The following is a 23,274-nucleotide window of genomic DNA, read 5'->3' as shown; positions in this document are numbered from 1 at the left end:
TTTCTTTCTTTCTTTCTTTCTTTCTTTCTTTCTTTCTTTCTTTCTTTTTCTTTTGTAGATTTTGAGAGAGAGAGAGAGAGAGAGCACGGGTCGCGGAGGGACAGAGGGAGAAGCAGATTCCCTGCTGAGCAGGGAGCCTGACATGGGGCTCCATCCCAGGACCCCAAGATCGTGACCTGAGCCGAAGGCAGACGCTTAACCGACTGAGCCACCCAGGTGCCCCAACATCCTTGTTTTTTTAACTAGTTACTTGGGTCTTGAGATGTTCAGTTTAGTAGAAGACCCTATACTTTCCCTTGAGGGCTATCTCCTATACTTTCCCCCTTGAATTTTCCAAGAACCGGAGGAGTTCCCTAAGACCAAAGAGACCATCTTTTTTCACAAGTCATTTGGAAGGAAAAGACATCCTTATCATTTCCTTGTTTCCTCTGATTCTACTACTACAGCATTGCCATTGAAACTGGTTCTGCAGGGCGCCTGGGTGGCTCAGTTGGTTAAGCGACTGCCTTTGGCTCAGGTCATGATCCTGGAGTCCCAGGATTGAGTCCCGCATCAGGCTCCCTGCTCAGTGGGGAGTCTGCTTCTCCCTCTGACCCTCCCCCGTCTCACGCTCTCTCTCTCAAATAAATAAATAAATAAATAAATCTTCAAAAAAAAAAAAGTAAGAAAGAAACTGGTTCTGCAGTCTGGTCATGATTGACCTTTGCTCCTAGGATGCCCTTGCTGATCCACATTCCTCAGTCTTCATGGTGATCCACAGTTAGACTTCAAAGTTACAACTTTTTTTTCGTTTACTGCATATGCTTCTATGCTCAGCTATTCCAAAGCACCAGCACCCTGTTCTGTCAGCTGGGCCTCCTGGCTTTAGCCAGACACACCCTTCCCTTCACACTCAAAAGCCTTACGTGAAGCCCATATGTTAGCCCAGACCTTCAGGATGAATTATCCTTGTCTCTTCTGCCAGCAGATGGTAGTTGGGACCATTCTAAGCTGTTAAAGAGGTTCAAATAATGCTGCAGGAAGAGACTGGACTTCTCTTTCTCCTTTGTTCCTAGACCTATATCCCAAGCCTGCTTTAAATCCTATGGAGCGCCTTTTCTTATTAGGTGATGAAAGGTCTCATATTGCCCTTCCCAGAGTAGTGGGCATCACCTTTCCCGAAAGGCCATGTTTTGGGTTTAATATTTCATTAAATCCTCTTAACAACTTTGTAAAATAAGGCAGTAAGTTGTCTGTTTTATAGAGGAAGACTCTGAGCCCAAGAGAAGTGGCTTGTCCAAGAGGAAATAGCTGTGAGACTTAGGACTTCTGAGTTCTAGACACTTTCCATTATGGCAAGCTAACTCTGATTTACTAATTACTAAATTACGAATTCATGACTGGTTCACCTTACTATTTTTCTCCTTTAATTACATACTCAATAAAAAGTGTATAGAACTTACAAATGTGAAGTATATGGGGTACTTCAGGCTTTGATATTAGTTCTGATATTATTTGAAATACTCCTAAGAATTTGATATTTGGTAAATGTTTTTCATATCAGTATTAAAATAGTAACATTGTTTATCACCCTTTTTTATATGTAGCAGTCGCCAACTAATTGCCGAACATAGAGAAGAAAAACTTAACAATTATTTGCAAAGTAAGAATGCAGGTAAGACTTTCCAGAGTGAATTACTTTTGGTGGTCCTAACATAGATGAAGTCAGAGTAAGGAAGTTTTGATAATGAAAGAGCAATGGAAAAAAAAAAAAACTACTGTGTAAATTGCATATGTATTTTTTTCTTTCTTTTCTTTTTTTTTTTTTTTTTTTAAGATTTTGTGTATTTATTTGACAGAGAGAGATAGTGACAGCAGAAGCAGGGGGAGTGGCAGGCAGAGGGAGAGGGAGAAGCACGTTTCCCGCCTAGCAGGGAGCCCGATGTGGGGCTTGATCCCAGGGTCTGGGGATCATGAACTGAGCTGAAGGCAGACCCTTAACCAACTGAGCCACCCAGATGCCCCTATTTTTTTTCTCTTTCTTAATTTCTTTCTGAATAGTCTAGTATTCAGGATTATTTAAGAAGTCAATTGTAGGCATTGCTGTCATGAACAATGGGAAGAAATCAGAGGGAGACAAACCATGAGAGAGACTGGGCTCCGGGAAACAAACTGAGGGTTACAGAAGGGAGGGGGGTGGGAGGATGGGGTAACCAGGTGATGAGTATTAAGGAGGACACGCGTTATGATGAGCAGTAGGTGTTACATGCAACTAATGAATTGTTGAACACTACATCAAAAACTTATGATGGACTATATGCTGGCTAACTGAACATAATTTAAAAAATTACATAAAGTACCTCAGTATGAACAACAACAACAAAAGAAGTTAATTGTAGGTAATTTAAAATATGAGGCGGTATTGTCTGAAAAGAAATTCATTATTTTAGTCATGACCCCTAAAATCCCATATGATATCTTTGTGTAAATAAGAAAAAAGAGATTTTTAAGTTAGTATGTTTAATGTTTTCTCTATAAGCATATTATAATAAATTGAACCTGTTATGAAAATGGATCTTTTAATTTTTACAAGTGGATTACATTTAGTAAATATTATTATATAGTGATTTGTCTCATTAAAAAAGGAACTATCCTTAAAACTGGGGACTTTACAATACCTTCCTGGTATCGTAAACAAATGGCAAACAATAAGAACTGCAAAACTTAGCTAGTATGCAGCAATACCAATGAGACTTTTTTTTTTAAGGTAACTGTCTATTGGTTTTGCAATTTACTTATTTTCATTTGTTCACTTAACAAATAACTATCAAGTGTCTTTTAGTTCCTAAGTGTTATTCTGATGTTGTAGAATGCAAACATTCAAAAAACACAATCCCTGCCCTCCAGGAATGTGTTATTATCATTGTCATTTTTATTATTTACTCTACTTTATTCAGTGCTTACTATGTGCCAGAGTCCCCTAGTGCTTATGATTACCATTGTTATTTTTTTATTGGCATTTAATATGTTCCAGATACTATGTCCATAGTGAGGAATTAGAGTTTTAGGAGAGTGGGTAGAATTTAGGGTAAGTATGCAGACTGAATAGTAAGTTTGCCAGGTAAAGTGGCAGAAGGACGATGTTTGGCAGGAGAAACATCCATCAAGATTACATGTTTTGCAGACGGAACAGCAGTGCAAAGGCTAAGATGTACGAGTGAACTTCGGAGGATTTATGAGCAGTTCAGTTTTGCCAGTACAAAAAGTGTGCTATGGGAATGGTTGGAATGAGGTGAATACTTAGCTAAGGCAAGCTTATGAAAGTTTTTCAGTCGTATGGAAAGGAGTAGATCTTACCCTGTAGACCTTGGTAACTTGATCAGGTAAAATGCTTTTAGCTGCAAATAATAGGTGACTTATAACAGTGACTAAAACAGGGGCACCTGGGTGGCTTAGTCAGTTAAGTGTTGACTCTTGGTTTTACACAGTCTCGGGTCATGAGATCAAGCCCCACATCACGCTGGGCTCCGTGCTCAGCACGGAGTGGGCTTGAAGATTCTCTTCCTCTGCCCTTCCCCGCATTCTTGCACTCTATTGCACGCTTCCTTTCTTTTTCTCTCTTTCAAATAAATAAATCTAAAAAAAAACAAAACAAAACAGTGACTAAAACAATAGGAACTAGAATTGTTTTGATGGTTCAGTGATGTCATCAGGGTCCCAGTTGTCTCTTGTTCAGCTTTGAGGTTGGCAGTATTTTATGTCTCCCTTCCTGGTTGGCTAATTAGCAACAGCTCCAGGCCTAGTCTCACATGACAATATCCAATGACTGGAAGGACTGTTTTTCTTTATATGTTTCTTTCATTAATTAACTAATTAATTTATTTAAGATTTTATCCTATGATTTGACAGAGAGAGAGAGACAGCAAGAGAGGGAACACAAGTAGGGGGAGTGGGAGAGGGAGAAGCAGGCTTCCTGCGGAGCAGGGAGCCTGATGCGGGTCTCAAGCCCAGCACCCTGGGATTGTGACCTGAGCTGAAGGCAGATGCTTAACGACTGAGCCACCGAGGTCCCCCTATATGTTTCTTTTAAATAAGAAGAAAACTCAGGGCGCCTGGGTGGCTCAGGTCATGGTCCCGGAGTCCCGGGATCGAGTCCCGCATCGGGGTCCCTGCTCGGCGGGGAGTCTGCTTCTCCCTCTGACCCTCCCCCCTCTCATGTGCTCTCTCTCATTCTCGCTCAAATAAATAAATAAAATCTTTAAAAAAAAATTTCTTAAAAAAAAAAAAAAAGAAGAAAACTCAGAGGCTTGCAGTGAATTTCCTCTAATATTTTCTAGGCTAGGGTGTATCGCATGCTTGTTCCTAAACCAGTCACTGGTAAATCAGGTGCTGTGATTAGCTTAGAATAATCATTTCTCCTTTTGAAGCTGGGGTGAGGCCACCTTCTTTGTGTATGGGGACAATAAATATCCAAATAAAGTTGTAGTTCTCCAGCAAGAATGAAGAATTACGGAATGGCCATTGGGGAGGGAGCCAGCAGTATTTGATGCAGGGATTCATTGGAGAATTTGAAGCAGAAGGGTAATAAGATTAGATTTGAATTAGGGCCCTCTGGTTATGGCATAAAATAGGGATCACCAAGCTTTTTCTTTCAAGGGCCAGATCGTGACTATTTTAGGCCATGTGGTTTCTCAACTACAATTACCATTGTAGGGTGAAAGCAGCCATAGCAATATATAGGTGAATAGATGTGACTGTGCTCCAATAAAACTTTATTTACAGAACCAGATGGCAGGTCGGACTTGGCCTGTGGCCGTAGTTTGCTGGCCCCTCATGTGGAGGATATATTGAAGGAAACCATGTAAAGAGACTGGAAGACAAAGGAAGCTTATATTTCCTTAGCCTAGTATCAGTCCATTATGAAATTTTCACCCTTCTATACTGAAAAAGTCAGGAGGCTCAGTTTATTCAGTTTAAAATGTTGTTCTTTTAAAATGTTGAAATTTCAATTTCAATTTAAATTTTTGACTTTTTGACTAGTTTGCCTTATGTCTTTCTCATTTTTTAAAATTTAAACAATTTTTTTTAAAGATTTTATTTACTTGAGAGAGAGAGAGAGAGAGATAGGGAGCACAGTGGGGCAGAGGGGCAGGGGCAGAAGGAGAGGGAGAAGCAGACTCCCCGCTGAAAAGGGAGCCCGATGCGGGGCTTGATCCCAGGACCCTGAGACCATGACCTGAGTTGAAGGCAGATGCTTAACTGACTGAGCCACCCACGTGCCCCCTTTCTCATTCATTTTGCTTAAAAATTTTTTATTCATTTAAGAAATAACAATAATAGTTGGTGGCTTTTTTTCCCCCTCTGGAAGTCATCAGTTAAGAGCTCATGTTTGAGTAGGGCAGTGGCAGGGGAAATATAAAGCAGAGACAGAAAAGAAGTATAGTTAATATGATTTCGTGATTATTGAATGTAGAAAGTTAGGGGAGAGAGGAAATCTAAGAAGATTCATATGTTTCCAGGTTGAACACTAGCATTTAAATTGGACATGAAGAATGAGTAGGACTTTATCGGATGAAGAGAGGAGAGCGGTGGGAGTAGGGAAGACCAGGTTTTTTTCTGTATATGTTGAATTTGATGGAATGTCCATGTAGTATATTTTCAGTAATTGGATAATCGAATACTAGGAGTTTCTAGCTGGAGGTAGAGCTTCAAGGTTGGAGGTGCAGATTTGAAATAATCTGATTAGAATTATTAAGCAAAGTGATAGCTTGGACAAAGATTGAGCTTGTCCATGGTGGAGAAACATATAGAAAGAGAAGGAGGCCAGTGAACAAACCCTGGGAATACCAAAATATAAGGGTGGATGGAGGAGTAGGAGTTAGTAGAGAAGACTGAGGAGTGACTGGGGAAACGTAAGAGAGGAATTAGAGGAAGTGATGGTGAAAAAATTAAAAAAATATTTCAAGGAGGCGTATTTCTGAAAAGAAAGAAATTACTGAAAAGAAAGTTGGATTTAACTTTTAAAAGCTCTTTGGTGGTAACCTTTTCAAAAGAATTTTTGAGTTGTACGATCTATTATTTACATGATTGGTACTTTCTACATCCAAATATGGAAAAATAACACATCAAGTAAGGTCCTACGTAACTTTTTTGTAACTGCAATATCTACCCGGACAGGGTCAAGGGAAAATGGTCTAGCCTGGTGAGTAGACTTGCCAACATTTTTCCATAATTGTCCAAACCTAGGAGTCAAGTGTGAGGGAAAGTGTTGTCTTTCTTACCTGTTTCTGGTGGAGATACTTGAGTTTTCCTCAAGTCCTCAAGTCCTTCTGGATGAATACACTCTTCTGGATGAATACGAAAACAAAAACAGCAACAGGCAGGAAGCCACTGTCAGGCCCTATCTCTGATATGGAATCATGATGCAGCTGTATTTTGAGAGTTTTAAATTTTGATCAGAAATAGTTTACAGACCTGCAGTTTGGAGCCTTTTGACCTCTTTTAAATATTTTATTGCAGAAAACTAGTATAATACCGAGGAGAAAATATAAGGTGATACACTGAATATACTAGTCTCACTAGTTTAGGAATTCTGTGTCAGTAAAAACAGTCAATACGTGACTATTTTGGTTAGTGCTGTCTCTCTTGATCCTCTTTTCATTTGCCTTCTTCTAATATCTCCACTTCTACTGCTCCTTTCTGAATTTCATCTCTAAAGAAAGCGCTAAGGAAAATTGTCTTGGAATCCAACACTATTAGAACACATTTCTACCATATGTATGTTTGACATATATGTGTATTTCCTTCTAAGGTAATGGGCTACCTAATCTAAAGTGTATCTCATATTTTATTAGTTTCTTGTGCTAAATTTCTTTGTATCTGTATCACAGTGACAAAGTAGTGATGATGGTCTGCCAAGACTGAAAGCATTTTCTGGATTGTCAGAAATTTTTATCTGATACACTTTTAATGTGACATGCTTTTATATTTTTTTCCAGAAATTGGTAAACTGTGACTTAACAAGAATATGTGGCCAATTAGATTACCAGGTTTTTAACCATCTATGTATATAAGATAACTCATTTTGTTTTCCCCCAAATGAGCCGTATTGATCTTTAATGATCAAATCCACTATTTTCAGGGTGGAGCGGATAACTCATATTTTGGATGGAGTATTTTTGGCTTTTTTTTTTTTAGAGAGATTTTATTTATCTACTTGACACACAGAGAGAGCAAGAGCAGGAACACAAGCAGGAGGAGTGGGAGAGGGAGAAGCAGGCTTCCCGCGGAGCAGGGAGCCCGATGTGGGACTCGATCCCAGGATCCTGGGATCATGACCTGCGCCGAAGGCAGAAGCTTAACGACTGAGCCACCCAGCCATCCTATTTTTGACTTTTTTTTTTTTTAAGATTTTATTTATTTATTTGACAGAGAGAGACACAGCGAGAACAGGAACACAAGCAGGGGGAGTGGGAGAGGGAGAAGCAGGCTTCCCACAGAGCAGGGAGCCCGATGTGGGACTCGATCCCAGGACCCTGGGATCATGACCTGAGCTGAAGGCAGACGCTTCACGACTGAGCCACCCAGGCACCCCCTATTTTTGACTTTTTGACTAGTTTGTCGACAACTGCCTTTAATAGGTGTTTTTAATTCTGTAAGAAATTAAGGAAAAGACTGGAAACAAAACTCTATAATCAATAGTGTGTTATTAAACTGTGTATGATAGTTACATATTTTTCTATAATTATCCCAGTTACCTTATTGATTCATTAACTACCATAAAAATGGTATTAAGCCCTATTTATTTATGTATTTATTTTCTTTAAGATTTTTTTTTGATTTATCTGACAGAGAGAGACACAGCGAGAGAGGGAACACAACTAGGGGGAATGGGAGAGGGAGAAGCAAGCTTCCCGCTGAGCAGGGAGCCCGATGTGGGGCTCAATCCCAGGACCCTGGGACCATGACCCGAGCTGAAGTCAAACACTTAACCACTGAGCCACCCATGCACCCCGAATTAATCCCTATTTAGTTGGAGAAAATTTATGTGATCTTTTCATTTTTTATAGGAAATTTTATACTGTAGAACATTTTGGTAATCATCAGGATTCTCTTTATTTTTCCTGATTAAAATAAGATTGTTGCTTGTTTGACATTATTTTCTGATCATTATGTCATCTCTTCTTTTTATGCCTTTATTCAGATGGGTATAGAAAAACAGGAATCTCCAAGGCAGATACTAAGAAAACCAGATTCAAGGAAAGGTGTTCTGTGAAATAACCGTCTGACTGTAATCATGTATAAAATATCAACCCAAATCATAAAAATTTCATATAATGCAGTTGTATTAGAGGCTCCCGGAACGACACCCAGATTTGGTTATTCACTAGAAGAACTCACAGGTCTTAGCATATTTGTACTGATGCCTTTGGTTTATTACGGTGAAAGGATACAAAGCAAAATCAGCACAGAGGAAAGGTGCATGGAGTGAAGTCTAGAGGAAACCAAGTGCAGGCTTCTAAGAATCCTCTGCCTATGGCTGTGCTTAATTCCTCCAGCATCAAGTTATCAAATTATGACAACACATATGAAATGTTGTCTGCCAATACAAGAATCTTGTAGAGACTCAGTGCCTGAAGTTTTCTTGAAATGATAATCATGTAGGCATCTTCTCCCTAGTGTATACCAAAATTCCAGGTTCCCTGAAGGAAATCAAGTATACAGGATAAGACACCTGGTTTGTACCAACACTTAGGCACAGCCACTCTTACCAGCTATGGAATGGTGGGAACCCTCCCCAAATCCAAGTTCCCGGATACCAACCAAGGGCCAGCCATTCAAGTGGGATCTAATGGTGGCAGTCTTTGGCCTGCTCTATGGAATCTTTTTTGCATAGGAATTATAGCCCTGACTTAATTTTTGTTGTTGTTTTAAGATTTTATTTTAACAGCAAGTAATATGATGGTATCACATGGTACTGGTTTCAGTAGCATGATCTGTATTAAATTGAAGTGCTGGTTACTTTTTTGACTTTTGGTGAATATTTAACAGGTATTTGTACATACATTACTGGAGCAATATTAGGTAATTATCTGTTTTTTTTACCTTATTAAACTTTCATTATGATTCTTAGATTAAACAATGATTTCTGATTTAAAATTAGAATAAAAATTCTTAATTATATAGATAATCCAGTTTTGTTTCATATGATAGTGAATCCCTGTTTATAAGATTCAATTATATAATTGTCAATTATTTTCTTGCCTAAGTATGCAATTAAAATTATTTGCTTTATGTATTTTCATATACTTCAATTTGGTGGATAATACCTGTATTCTGTTACTTCGGTCTTTATCTTAATTTTCACGGTGGCTGTATCTTACTTTAATACATGGTGATAGCAGGCTTAATGGATACCTTTTTTTCCCTTCACGATAAATAGACCTTACTTTTTAGAACATTTTCAAGTTAACAGCAAAATATAGCAGAAAGTACAGAGAGTTTCCATTTACCCCATGTTCCCATACATGCATAGCCTCCCTTGTTGTCAACATCCTGTACCACAGGGATACATTGTTTTATTTACATTAACTCATCTTTATCATCCAAAGTCCATAATTTACATTTCAGTGCAGTCTTGGTGTTGTACATTCTATTGGTTTTAACAAATGTATAATGACATGGAATAGTTTCACTGCCTTAAAAGTCCTCTGTGCTGTGCCTATTCATCCCTCCCTTTGCCACAACCCTTAACCCCTAACTTGAAAAGTTTTGCTTTTTCCAGAATGTCATATAGTTGCAATCATACAGGGGATATCTTCTTGAATGTTTATTTTTTTATTTATTTTTATTTTATTTTATTTTATTTTTTAAAGATTTTATTTATTTGAGAGAGAGAGAGAGAGAACTCGAGGAGGGGGAGGGGCAGAGGGAGAGGGAGATGCAGACACCCCCACTGAGCAGGGAGCCCGATGCGGGGCTCAATCTCAGGACCCTGAGATTATGACCTGAGCTGAAGGCAGATGCTTAACCGCTTAACCAACTGAGCCACCCAGGCGCCCCTCTTCTTGAATGTTTAAAAAATTAAAATTCCAAGGTAATTGAATGTAGTGATTCAAGATATTCTTTGTCCTTTGTTTTGTTTTGTGTTCATCAGTGTAGGATCTGATGACATATGCCTTACAGACTGAAAAAGTGTGATTTCTATAGACATTTGTCACATAATGGGGAGGGTTGAGAACAATGACATCATGTACTACTACCTAGCACTAACCATTGGTACCATTCTGGTCTAAGAGATGGGTCCAGATAGACTCTCTAGCAATGAAAGTAGATAGTCTCAAGAGGTTATACTTTATAAAACCAGAATCACTAAAATCACTAAAATCTTTCATACTTACCTGCAATTGGAAATAAGGCCATAGGGAGTCTGTTTGCTATGTTTTGCCATGCTGCAAAGTACAGTGGCTATAGACCAAAGTTTGTGATGAGATGTTTCATCCTAAACTTAACAGTCTCTGCTGAAGAGCTGGAGAAGTTCTGTTGTGTTACAGCAAAATAAATGCAGTCTCTTTTAACTGCTCCTAGTAGTGGAAGTCCAGAAGAATCATGTTATTTAGGTTTGACATTGTCGGTCTATGGTAATGATTCTACTAATGATACTGTTTTCCGTCAGTCTCATAGGGTTTGGTTACAATTATGGTCATTATAAACATTCACTTGGAGGTATCAAATTCTGATAAATACCATTCTTTTCTTGCATTTGGTAAATGTAGAGGAGAAAGTAAGATTTCTTAATGCATTAACTGCCTACCAATAATATAATTAATACTCATTCCAGTGTGGTTTCCAGGTGTGATCTTGAAGGAATACTTTTTAACAAATCATCAGTCTTATACTTTTAATATTCTGTATTTTTCTATTGTTGATTTAAAATGTATTTTGCGGGCGCCTGGGTGGCTCAGTTGGTAAAGCGACTGCCTTCGGCTCAGGTCATGATCCTGGAGTCCCGGGATCGAGTCCCGCATCGGGCTCCCTGCTCGGCAGGGAGTCTGCTTCTCCCTCTCATGCTCTCTCTCATTCTCTCTGTCTCAAATAAAAATAAATAAAATCTTTAAAAAAATAAATAAAAATAAAATGTATTTTGCTTTTTTCTTTAGTGGCAGATAAGAGTTCTGAAGAAGAGTCTTTAAGCAGGTAGGATTTTTATGGAATCTTTCAAATTATGTGTTAACTAAGGGAATGCAGAGAAAAGCATTTGTTGAGTTCTGCTCTGGGCTAGACACTATATTATGTACTTGACACTTATTACTTATATAGCCATTACAATAGCTTCACAAAGTAGCTCTGCTATTATAGCCTATTTTTTATTAGTCAGCTGTGGTGCAGGGAGGTTGATTAATTGACCTGTGATTGCATAGTTAATGAGTAGCAGACCCATGATTTGACTGTCAGCCTGTGTGACTCCCATCTCCATTCTTTTGTCCCTCAGCAGCACTGGGATTAAGATATAGATCCTAGTCAGATCAACTCAGTCATATTCAGTTATGTGTTAATCCTGATTTAGAGTTTTCTTAAGAAACCAGGTTAGTTCAAGCTTTTGTCCTAATATATTTGACAACTAGTGATAACTAGAGGTAATTACTGCAGTAGTAACTAGTCTGTTGTTTTTACTGTCAAAGATTTTAGGGTGGATCTCAGTTACCTATGGCCACAGTACATAGCTTTTACATAAGCAAGACCTAATCAGGCAGATTCTTAGATATAGTGATGTCTGCTCTCCTTGAGATGAATGATTTTTCCAGAAGTGAAGGATATGTAATCTAGGTGTAGACCATGTTGCATTAATTAAATTTATCATCTATTTAGAGGATATTTCTAAATGATTCTCTACTTACTGACTTCCCAGTCTAGTTTTCCCTAGGCTAGTACCCTTGACTAGTTCTTTGAAGCTTCTTCTTTTTTTTGTAGACCTTTTTCTTTTTCTCCATGACTTTTCTATAATCTTTTCTTGATTTTTTTTTTTACTTTGTTCTCTGATTTTCTTGGTGTTTCTTTTAGTCCATTAATTGTTTCCATTTCTGCCAGCTAAATAGTCTCTGTTTTTCTATAGACAAAATCAAAAGCACATAGAATTTCAGGATCTTAAGGAATCTTAGCGATGAATTAATCAAAATACCCTCTGGTACTGCAACCTATGTTCAACATCCTCACCCAGTGGTTGTTTAAATGGAGAATTTGAAACTCAAAAGAGATTAAAAGTGACTTATTTGGATATGATAAGTGACAGAAATGAGATTTAAATTCAGGTTTTTTCCTTTTTTCTCATCTTGTAGGTAAATGTTTTAATAATTGAAAGATGGGGAGGGGGTCTTGTGAACACAGTGAAGGGGGTATGGAAGGAATTAGCAGGAGAGGCCAAGTTTCAAGAAGAATAACACTGGGTTGGATAGTTTTAGAAAAGATGTCAGAATATTGGGGTTTATGATAAGTTAGATAAAGATGAATTATAGGAATGAAGGATACACACACACACACACAAAGGAATGAAGGACACAGGATATTGGGAGTTGTTTAGAAAGGCATATTAAAATAGAGGGTTGAAGAGAATCTTGAGCAGCTTTTTTGTTTGTTGGTTTAATTGAATGAACTAGCATACTTCAGGTTTTCTGTTGAGAGATATTAAAATCATTTGAGCCACTGGGAAGAATCTTTTTACAGCATATAAGAATGTGATATCATCTACTTCCACCCCAACTTACAGAGAGTGGCTTAGATCCTCTTGAGTAATAGGCGGAATGGAGATTCTACACAACATAGATGTATGGCCCAAGGTAGCGGTCTCCTCACTCCACCTCTTTTCTTAATTCTCTGATGCCCTGCCCATGTACATGTAGGGTTTGGTGGGGTACGACTGGCTGTCAAATCAGTAAAAAGAGTTTTATTTGGGTAGTTGGTAACATGTCTACGTTGAGATGACTGCATGGATGACTGAAACTCCATTTCGCTTGTTCTCCAGGAGCAGGAAATTTCTCCTACTCTTGGACATTTGAGCCTATCCTTGTTTTGGGAGTCTGTGCTTTCATAGACTAAAGACTTAAAGGTTGGAGAGTACCGCTGAGCCCTGCAGAAGAGTGATAATAGGTGTGGGAACTCACAGAAAGAAAATGTTAGGCAGTGTATAGGGAAATAGAGGAAATAGACTCTGTTTTTATAGCAGTCTCTCTTCTGAGTGCTTATGAAGGTTTTTAAGGTCTTGCTCATTTATGTAGACCTAAATAAGGCAGGGCCTGTGAAGGAAAAAATTTGAAACTTATAATTTTTGATCTTTTAATCTGGGAATAGTATTCCCACTAATAACATAAATTTGTTCTTTAACTTTATATATTTATTTATTTATTTTAATTGAAGCATAGTTGACACAAGATGTTATGTTAGTTTCAGGTGTACAAGGTAGTGCTTGAACAACTCTATATGTTACACATGCTTACCACAAGTGTAGCTACTATCTGTTACTGCATAATGCTATTACAATACCATTGACTATATTCCCTATGCTGTACTTGTATCCCTGTGACTTACTATAACTGGAATCCTGAACCTCCCATTCCCCTTCACCCATTTTGTCTGTCCCCCACCCCCTTCCCTTCTGGCAATACAGAATTCTCTCTATTTCTGGGTCTGTTTCTGCTTTTTGTTTGTTCATTTGTTCTGCTTTCTAGATTCTACATATAAGTGAAATCATATAGTATTTGTCTTTCTCTGACTATTTCACTTAGCATAATACCCTCTAGGTACATCTACATTGTTGCAAATGGCAAGATCATATTCTTTTTTATGGCTGAGTAACATTCCTCTGTGTGTGTATGTGTGTGTGTGTGTGTTTGTAAGAGATACATCTGTTGATGGACACTTGGGTTGTTTCCATATATTGGCTGTTGTAAATAATGCTGCAGTAAACATGGGGGTGCATATATCTTTTCAAATTAGTGTTTTCATTTTCTTTGGGAAAGTAAGTAACCAGTAATGGAATTACTGGATCATACGGTATTTCTATTTTTAATATTTCAAGGCAACTCCATACTGTTTTTCACACCATTTTCTATCCCCATCACCAGTGCACAAGGGTTCCTTTTTCTCTACATCCTCAACATTTGTTTTTTGTGTTTTTGATTCTAGCCATTCTGACAGGTGTAAGGTGATAATTCATTGTGGTTAACTTTTGAACAATTAACTTTGAAACATTTCAGAGAATTCCTTGCCTGTCACTCTTAGTTATGGGAACTAAGACTGGGTCTTTACTAGGTATTTCACATCTTCGGAGAGGTGGAGGCAAGATAGATAACGAAAACCTTTTTAAAAACAGAGACCAAATTTTGAAAGACCTGTACTCTAACAACTCTAAAACATTGATGACAGAAATTGTGTTAAGATAGAAGAAGTGGAAAGACGTTGCATGCTCATGGATGGGGAAAACACATATTGTTAAAATGTCTATACTACCCAAGGCAATCTACAGATTTAATGCAATGCCTATTAAAATACCAACATTTTTCACAGAACTAGAACAAACAATCCTAAAATTTGTATGGAACCACTGAAGACCTCGAATAGCCAAAGCAATATTGAAAAACAAATTGGAAGTATCACAATTCCAGTTTTCAAGTTATATTACAAAGCTGTAGTCATCAAAACAGTATGGTACTGGCAAAAAAACAAATATAGATCAGTGGAATAGAACAGAAAACCCCAGAAATAAATCCATAACTATATGGTCAATTAATCTTTGACAAAGCAGGAAAGAATATCCAATGGAGAAAAAGCAGTCTTTTCAACAAATGGTGTTGGGAGAACTGGACAGCTACATGCAAAAGAATGAAACTGGACCACTTTCTTTAAAAATAAACTCAAAAATGGGTTTAAGACCTAAATGTGACACCTGAAATCATAAAAATACTTGAAGAGAGCACAAGCAGTCATCTCTCTGATACTGGCTGTAGCAGTGGTTTGTTGTTTTTTTTTAGTTTGTTTCTTTTTTCTCTAATTATGTCTCCTGAGGCAAGAGCAATAAAAGCAAAAATAAACTATTGGGACTACATCAAAATCAAAAGCTTTTGCACAGTGAAGGAATCAGTCCACAAAATGAAAAGGCAACCTATGAATAGGAGAAGATCTTTGCAAATGACATATCTGATAAAGGGTTAGTATACAAATATAAAGAACTGATAGAACTCAACACCCAAAACACAACCCAGTTGAAAAATGATCAGAAGACATGAACAGACATTTTTCCAAAGAAAACATACAGATGGTCAACAGGCACATAAGAGGATGCTCAACATCACTCATCATCAGGGAAATGCAAATCAAAACTACAATGAGACACCACTGCACACCTGTCAGAATGACTAAAATCAAAAACACAAGAAACAAGTGTTGGCGAGGATGTGGAGGAAAAGGAACTCTCTTGGATTGTTGGTGGGAATGCAAACTGGTGCAGCCACTGTGGGAAACAGTATGGAGTTTCCTCAAAAAGTTAAAAATAGAACTACCCTATAATTGAGTAGTTGCACTACTGGGTATTTACCAAAAAATACGGAAACACCAATTCAAAGGGATACATGCACCCCTGTGTTTACTGCAGCATTATTTACAAGAGTCAGCCCAAGTGTCCATTGATAGATGAATGGGTAAAGAAGTGATATACATACACAATGGAATATTATTCAGGCATAGAAAAGAATGAAATCTTGCCATTTGCAATGAAATGGGTGGAACTAGAGAGTATTATGCTAAGTGAAGTCAGTCAGAGAAAGACAAATACCATATGATTTTGCTCATATGTAGAATTTAAGAAACAATAAAAATGAGCAAAGGGAAAAAAAAAAGACAAACCAAGAAACAGACTCTTAACGATAGAGAACAAATTGATGGTTACCAGAGGGAAGATGGGTGGGGGAATGGGTGAAATAGGAGATAAGGATTAAGGAATGCACTTGTCATGATGAGCACTGGGTGATGTATGGAATTGCCCTATCATTATATTGTATACATGAAACTAATATAGCACTTGTATGTTAATGATACAGGACAAATAAAAACAACAAAAACAGAGGCCAAATTTTAAGTATATCAAGAAACTTCATTCAGTAAATAGCTGACCTTTCATTTGATTTTTCTTTTTAATGAACTTCTTTTTGTTGTATGTTTTTGCTCTAAAGTATTTCCATTAAACCTGGTACTGATGATTCATGGCCTACATCAGATGATGAAGACTTTAATTTTGATATCAAGGTAAAGTACTCTTGTGAAATTTGTTTTCTTGCTCTGAATTTAGTTTGTATATTATTTACTCTTAAAATTTAGCAGTGGCCTACCTATCATCATTTTATGTTTGTAATGGAAAGTTGGTCAGAACAAACCATTTTGTAGAAATATGACGAGTTGAATTTTTTTTTTTTTTTACTCTAGTAAATACTGAAGGTGGAGGCTGAAAAAAATGGACTGGAAAATACATAATGACAGGAAAATTATATTGGGAAAAGTTTTTCCATAATGGAGGAAATAAGATATTTGGTCAAGGATAAGGATTTTTACTGTGAGTTTTAAATTATCTTAACATGACTTGCTTTCTTTCTTTCTCAATATGACGTTTATAATACTCATGCCTAAATGAAATCTTTAGTGGATTCAATTATTGCGGACATTTTTTCCCTTGGTAACATATAGTTTTACAAAAGACTTTTTTCTCTATTTCTATCTTTTGTTGTACATTTAGGCTAAAATAATATTAGAAATTGTGGAAATTCAGAAATTTAAATTGTTTCTCAAAATTTATATTGCAAAGGTATTCCACTGTGTTTTCAAAATAATTCCATTAGGAGTTTAGTTAAAACTTTATCTAAGTGAAGAATACATGTTTTGCCTAAAATAATAATCACCTCTAGGAGCAGAGGCTCTTCGTACCCATATGGTAAAATGTCCAATTTCAGAAATCTTTTATATTATAGTTTTTAAAAATATCTACTCAATCTTTGTATCAGATTCTACAATTTAAAATTTCATTCTTATTTAAATATTCATTTTAAAGCCCCTGCATCATTATAAGCTACTGGATGTTAGGAAATGTAATTGTGCATCTCCTGGAACACCCAGAATAAAGTCTTGCTTGGAAGAAGCAATTTAGTATTTTTTGAATGTGAATAAATGAGCAGACAGATGGAATTCTGTATAATGGAATGTTATAAGTAACGTGCATAATTAAATATATGAATTTTTAAAAATATGGCTCAAATTTATATTCCTTTTTTTTAATGATTTATTTATTTGAGAGAGAGAGAATGAGAGAGAGAGAGAACATGAGAGGGGGGAGGGTCATAGGGAGAAGCAGACCCCCCCGCAGAGCAGAGATCCCGATGCGGGACTCGATCCCGGGACTCCAGGATCATGACCTGAGCCAAAGGCAGTCGCTTAACCAACTGAGCCACCCAGGCGCCCTATATTCCCTTTTTATGTTTAAGATTTATAAGTGCAAATGAATTATGTTGAGGAAATAAATAAGAAAAAAGGTTACAGTATATTTTTTAGTATCCTCTAATTGTGAGCTCAGAATTTTCTTTTTTCTTTTTTTTTTAAAGATTTTATTTATTTATTTGAGAGAGAGAGAGAGAAACAGCATGAGAGGGGAGAGAGTCAGAGTGAGAAGCAGGCTCCCCACAGAGCCAGGAGCACGATGTGGGACTCGATCCCAGGACTCTGGGATCATGACCCGAGCCAAAGGCAGATGCTTACCGACTGAGCCACCGAGGCACCCCATGAGCTCAGAATTTTAGCTAAAAATTTCTCAACTATTTTCTTTTAACCCCATCTGTGTCTCATTAGATACATCCTTTCAAGGTGTACATTTCTCCTTAGAATTCTCATTACCAGTTCTTTCTCCAAGTGGAAAGTTGATGTGTTAGAAACATTTCTTTTTCTATTTTTTTCTCTGTAGTAATAATTTATAGCTTTCAGGTACTGATAAGGTAAAGGTAAGTGGAAAAATATTTTTCAGTATATGTAAGTATGATTATGGATATATTATAAACAGAAGTCTCTTAAATTTTTTCAATTACATATTATAAATATATATATTACATATATATTGTAAATATATACATTACATATATATTATAAATATATTTAAAACAGGCTTTCGTTCATAGTATATCCCTAATAACACTGACTTTTGTCACTCTACAATTATTTGTTTATAAATACTGTAGTAAAGAATTTAATTTTTTCACTATAAAGTAAATTGTTGGGGTACAGGTGCCCCTTCAGATCACTATGTTTGTATCCTTTGGATAAATACCTAGTAGTGCAATTGCTGGGTTGTAGGGTAGCTTTACTTTTAACTTTTTGAGGAAGAATTTATATAATAATCAGTTAGGGGTAAGGAAAATAACATTTTGGGGCTAGCTATTAAATCTCTCATAATCCTCATCCCAGGAGAAAATATAGGCTTTGTAAATGGCAGAACTGAGATTTGAATCTACATTTGAATGATTCCAAAACCTGTGTTCTCTGGGTAGTGGTGCTCATTTGATAATGGGGAATATTATAATTATTTTATCAAATGTGATACTTGTAATCCTTAAAACTATTAATTTTTTTCTAGACTGTCCCAAAACCAAACTTGAGAGCGCTAATGAATGCTTCTGAGCAATTCAAGAATGGTAAGCTATTTGAAGACGTGCTATTCACTGATTTTTGTCCATTCTTGTATTATTCAGTAATTCGAAATTACAGATATTTTCATGTTCTTTTTATTTTGTTTTTTACTAAGTGGGAACAAAATGTGGCCTTATAACACTAGGAGGTAGAACTTTATCTGAGCACGATAATTCTGATTATGAAGATGAAAATATAGTTGGACTTCTTTACAAACTACCATTCAAAGCCAATGACTTTTCTTGTCCTGCTTTTTCAAAACCTTCTGTCAAGTTGTTAGCAGGCCATGGTGTTACAAAGGTAAGTTGTTTTGATTTAAACGTTTTTCCCTATTTTTTTTCACATACCATCCTCTTGATCCTTATAATGAAAAGAATCTTAGGAAAAAACGGAAGTCCTCAAGATCATAAGGGGAAATAATGTAATAACAACAGAGAGGTAAGTACCAGATTGAGATTTATAAAGGTTGGTGGGAGTAAACAATTCTTAGGTATGCCATTATGGAAGGAAAGAATTAGAAAGCAACTGGAAAGAACAGCTAGATGGATGTGAAGATGAGGGAGGGGGTGGGGGGAAGAATTCATTTAAGAAGGGCAAGATGAATGTAAAGATTGAAGAGTTGAGAGAGATTATTATAAAACGCAACAGCAGTAGTGAGGCTAAGGGAGAGCAGATACTCTATATTACAAAATATGGTAGAAATTATTTTAAGTACAAAATAAGAAAACAAAGTCAAGTAATAAAAAATGCTTAGACTCTTCTGAATGACTTACAGCTGACTTTTATGAAGAACTGGAAGAAAATTTTATCCTTCCATTTAAGTTTAATAAAGTGTGCTATCTTATATTTAATTTAGCAAAACCTGTGTTTATAGATAATGCAAAGTGAAATCTGTTTTAGGCCTTAATCAGATTTATTATGAATTTTGAATTTTTGGCCATTGTCTTTCTTGTGGTTTCTTTCTTTCTTTTTTTTAAGATTTTATATATTTATTTTTGTGAGAGAGAGAGAGTGTGAGTGCACGAGCAGGGGGAGGTGCAGAGGGAGAAGCAGACTCCCCACTGAGGAGGGAGCCTGATGTAGGACTCAATCCCAGGACCCTGGGATCATGACCTGAACTGAAGGCAGACACTTAACCAACCAAAGGGCACAAGAAAGGTCCCCTTTCTTGTGGTTTCTGATTTAACTTCCTGTGTGGTAGAATCTTGGTAGGTTTTAGATCTTTTTGAGACTAAAGAGAGGAAATAAGTAAACATTTAGTCTTTTCATTAATTAAAACTGAAATTTCTAATTATGTAAGTGAGGTTCTTAATCTTTATCCAATAAATGAAATAAATTTTAAGCTGTAACACTCTTAAAGAAAAAATAGGAAATTTTGTTTCTGGATTGTGATTTATAATTTATTTTTAATTGTATCTGCATTTAATAGATACACAGACACACATCAAATGAATGAACTCACAATTTATAGTTTTTTTTCTAATATGAACTGTTTGTCATTGTAGAATCATAAGGAAGGAAAGGTTGCCAACAGAGTATACAGAATTATTTCTGGAAGATGATTTTTACTTTTTCAAATATCTCCAATAGTAGATACATTTTATATTATTCTCAGGAAACTTTAGTATTCATCGTTGTTAATTTCTGTTTTAGATTTAAAAAATTTTAAGTAATCTCTATACCCGACATGGGGTTTGAACTCACAACGCTGAGATCGAGAGGCACACACTCTTCCAACTGAGCCAGCCAGGCGCCCCCATAGTTGTTAAATTTAATATGTGAATTCTTTCATATCTGAAATTCAGAAATACTGCTGATTTGATATTTTTTTGTCCCTTTCTTCTTTCCTCCTGTGAATATTGGGTCCTGCTTGATGATCATACATGTATTTGGAGACTTTAAAACCTTCAACTTGGATGATCGTGATTATTAATTTTTTAATACTAGATTCTTTCCCCAGTCTTTAACTACCATCCTATATTCATTGATACGAAATTAGAGCTATTAGTATGCTGTTCACAGTGGAATAAGAAAATCATGTGAATTTTAAAATAGGGTTTTATATTTTTCTCGTACATCATAGTAGTACTATGATTTTAAGATGCCTCAAAATTCTATAATCCCATAAGTATTTCTCTTCTACATTTTAAATCTTTTAAAATTAATTTTTAGAAAAGTGTTCTTAAACAAAATCTTGAATTGGTGTTTTGCAATTAAATCTTTTTATTAATCTTAAAAATGCTATTCATTACAGAAATTAATACTTGCCTATATATATATATTTTTTTCTAAATATTTATTTCAGAGAGAGATAGAGTCTGGCGGAGGGTCAGAGGGAGCGGAAAAGAGAGAGAGAGAAGCAGACTCCCCACTGAGCATGGAGCCTGATTTGGGACTCAATCTGACAAATCTGAGACCATGACCTGAGCCAAAATCAAGAGTCAGATGCTTAACCAGCTGAGCCACCCATGTGCCCACTAACTTGCCTTTATTAATAAAACTCTATCTTCTATCCTTGAAACTAATGTTGAAGTATATAAATGAAATATTGAATCCCATGGTTTTCCCCCCCGCTTTTATTTTTATTCTGAAAATTTCAGAGTTCTGTGTAGGTTTACATTATTTAATTATATCAGGTTAGTATATTTTATAGATATTTATGTTTTATTAACATCATGTGCTTTTCCTGTCATTTTTTCCTACTCCAAATGTATTTGTGTAAAACTTTCTCCTTAAGTCTCCTGGGTGCTTCAAATTTGGTATGTCCCAGATTGAAGACGTTGTTTCTGACCCATTCCTCTACGCTGACTTTTTGTAATCTGCTTTGTCATTTGTTTTCCCCATCCTAGTATATTGTGCCACTGAAACACTGAAGCAGGAAAAATCCTGGACTGCAGACTTCCCTGAAATTACTACATCCAGGGGCACCTGGGTGGCTCACTTGGTTAAGCATCCGACTCTTGATGTTGGCTCAGGTCATGATCTCAGGGTCCTGGTATCAAGTCCTGTTACAGGCTCCATACTGAGTAGGGTGTCTGCTTGAGGATTCTCTCTCTTCCTCTCCCTCTGCCCCTCCCCCTGCACGCACACACACTCTCTCTCTCAAAATAAGTAAATCTTTAAAAAAAAAAAATCACCACGTCTCTACCTCTGAAACCAGTAATACATTATATGTTAATTAATTGAATTTAAATTAGAAAAAGGGACGCCTGGGAGGCTCAGTCGGTTAAGGGGCTGCCTTCAGCTCAGGTCATGATCCGGGGGTCCTGAGTTTGAGTCCCAAGTTGGGCTCCTTGCTCAGCGGGAAGCCTGCTTCTCTCTCTGCCTGCCACTCCTCCTGCTTGTGCTTTCTCTGTCTCTGGCAAATAAATAAAAAATCTTAAAAAAAAAAAGTAAAAAACAAAAAAATCACCACATTCAGTATTTTGTCCCTGCTTACCATTTTTCATATCTTATTATCATAATTCACTCTCTCACGTATAGTTTTGAAATATTCTTCTGGTTTTGGTTCCTTTATGTTCATCTTTACATTGCTGTCAGACCTTTCTACAATATATTTCTGACGATGTAACTCCTCTGCTTATTTAGTGGATCCCCATTACATGAAGGAGAAAGTTCATATTCTAGCATGACACTTGCGTTTTTTGGTTCACTCCTGATTTTCCAATTTTCTCTCTCTATCCCATTCCCAAAAATTGTGTTCCAGTTTTGCCACATTCTGGAGCTGTCGTCACTTACTGCGTTATTTCATACTTCATCCTTTCGCTCATTCTACCTTTTCTAGAGTGTCCTTCGCACGCTCCTTGTGCACCTTGTCTGTCTTTCAATATGCAGCCCTATCTGCAGCATTTCCTGAGCTTCCCATATGCAACTCTTTTCTCCTTTGTGCCTTCACTGTGCTTTATTCACTTCACCTGTAGAACTAGTAAATGATACTCTTCTGTTCTTAATTGTTTTGGTCCATCTCTACCCCTACTAGCATATAGGGCAGTCTCTGTCGTTTATATTTCCAGCTTCTCTCACGATAGTGCCTATGACTTGACAGGTACGGTATGTATTTGTCTTTCTGAGTGAGTGAGTGAGTGAACAAGTGAATTCATGTGATGTTTTCTGAAGTTGGGTTTTTGTTTTGTGTTGTTTTTATAGGAAGGAGAGGTGCAGCCGGCAACTGGAAAAAAGGACAATGGTATTAATATTACTGAAAGTGCTCCACAAGAGCAAACAGTTAATGACCATCTGACTTCTGCTGATAGAGCATACAAAAGTAATAGTAGTGGTAAGTTAGTAAACATCTGTGAATTTTTTCCTATGCTCAAATGCTAGTATAAAGAAATCTGAAAGTATGTAGATCCAGATACGTTATGCATTTCATTAAGATATTTTTCTTTTGCTGTCTTTCTTTTTAAGTATCCCGACTACTACCAACTTTTTCTTCCTGAAAATAATTCAACCCTCTGAAAATCTTTACTGCTATTACTTTTATTTTATTGAAATATTCATGAGTGGGGATAAGCTTGTATATATGTTTAAAATTCATAATAATACATGTTCTCATTAATGTATCTGTGACTGTATTTTATAGTT

At 36.6% G+C, this 23,274-nt stretch overlaps 1 long non-coding RNA gene across 1 annotated transcript; it reads left to right on the top strand.

Moving 5' to 3' along the window:
- The first annotated feature begins 1,619 nt into the window (after nucleotides 1–1,619).
- LOC123324845 lies at nucleotides 1,620–18,650 on the top strand. The gene is made up of 4 exons (XR_006540073.1): nucleotides 1,620–1,654; nucleotides 11,139–11,175; nucleotides 16,200–16,272; nucleotides 18,638–18,650. It is a non-coding gene; the product is annotated as an uncharacterized LOC123324845 (long non-coding RNA).
- The last annotated feature ends 4,624 nt before the right edge of the window (nucleotides 18,651–23,274 follow it).

This window comes from Neomonachus schauinslandi, chromosome 5 (assembly GCF_002201575.2).
Source record: "Neomonachus schauinslandi chromosome 5, ASM220157v2, whole genome shotgun sequence".
In the NCBI taxonomy this organism is placed as follows: Eukaryota; Metazoa; Chordata; class Mammalia; order Carnivora; family Phocidae; genus Neomonachus; species Neomonachus schauinslandi.
The sequence above is the reverse complement of the archived record's forward strand: the minus strand, read 5'-3'. Positions and strand labels throughout refer to the sequence as shown.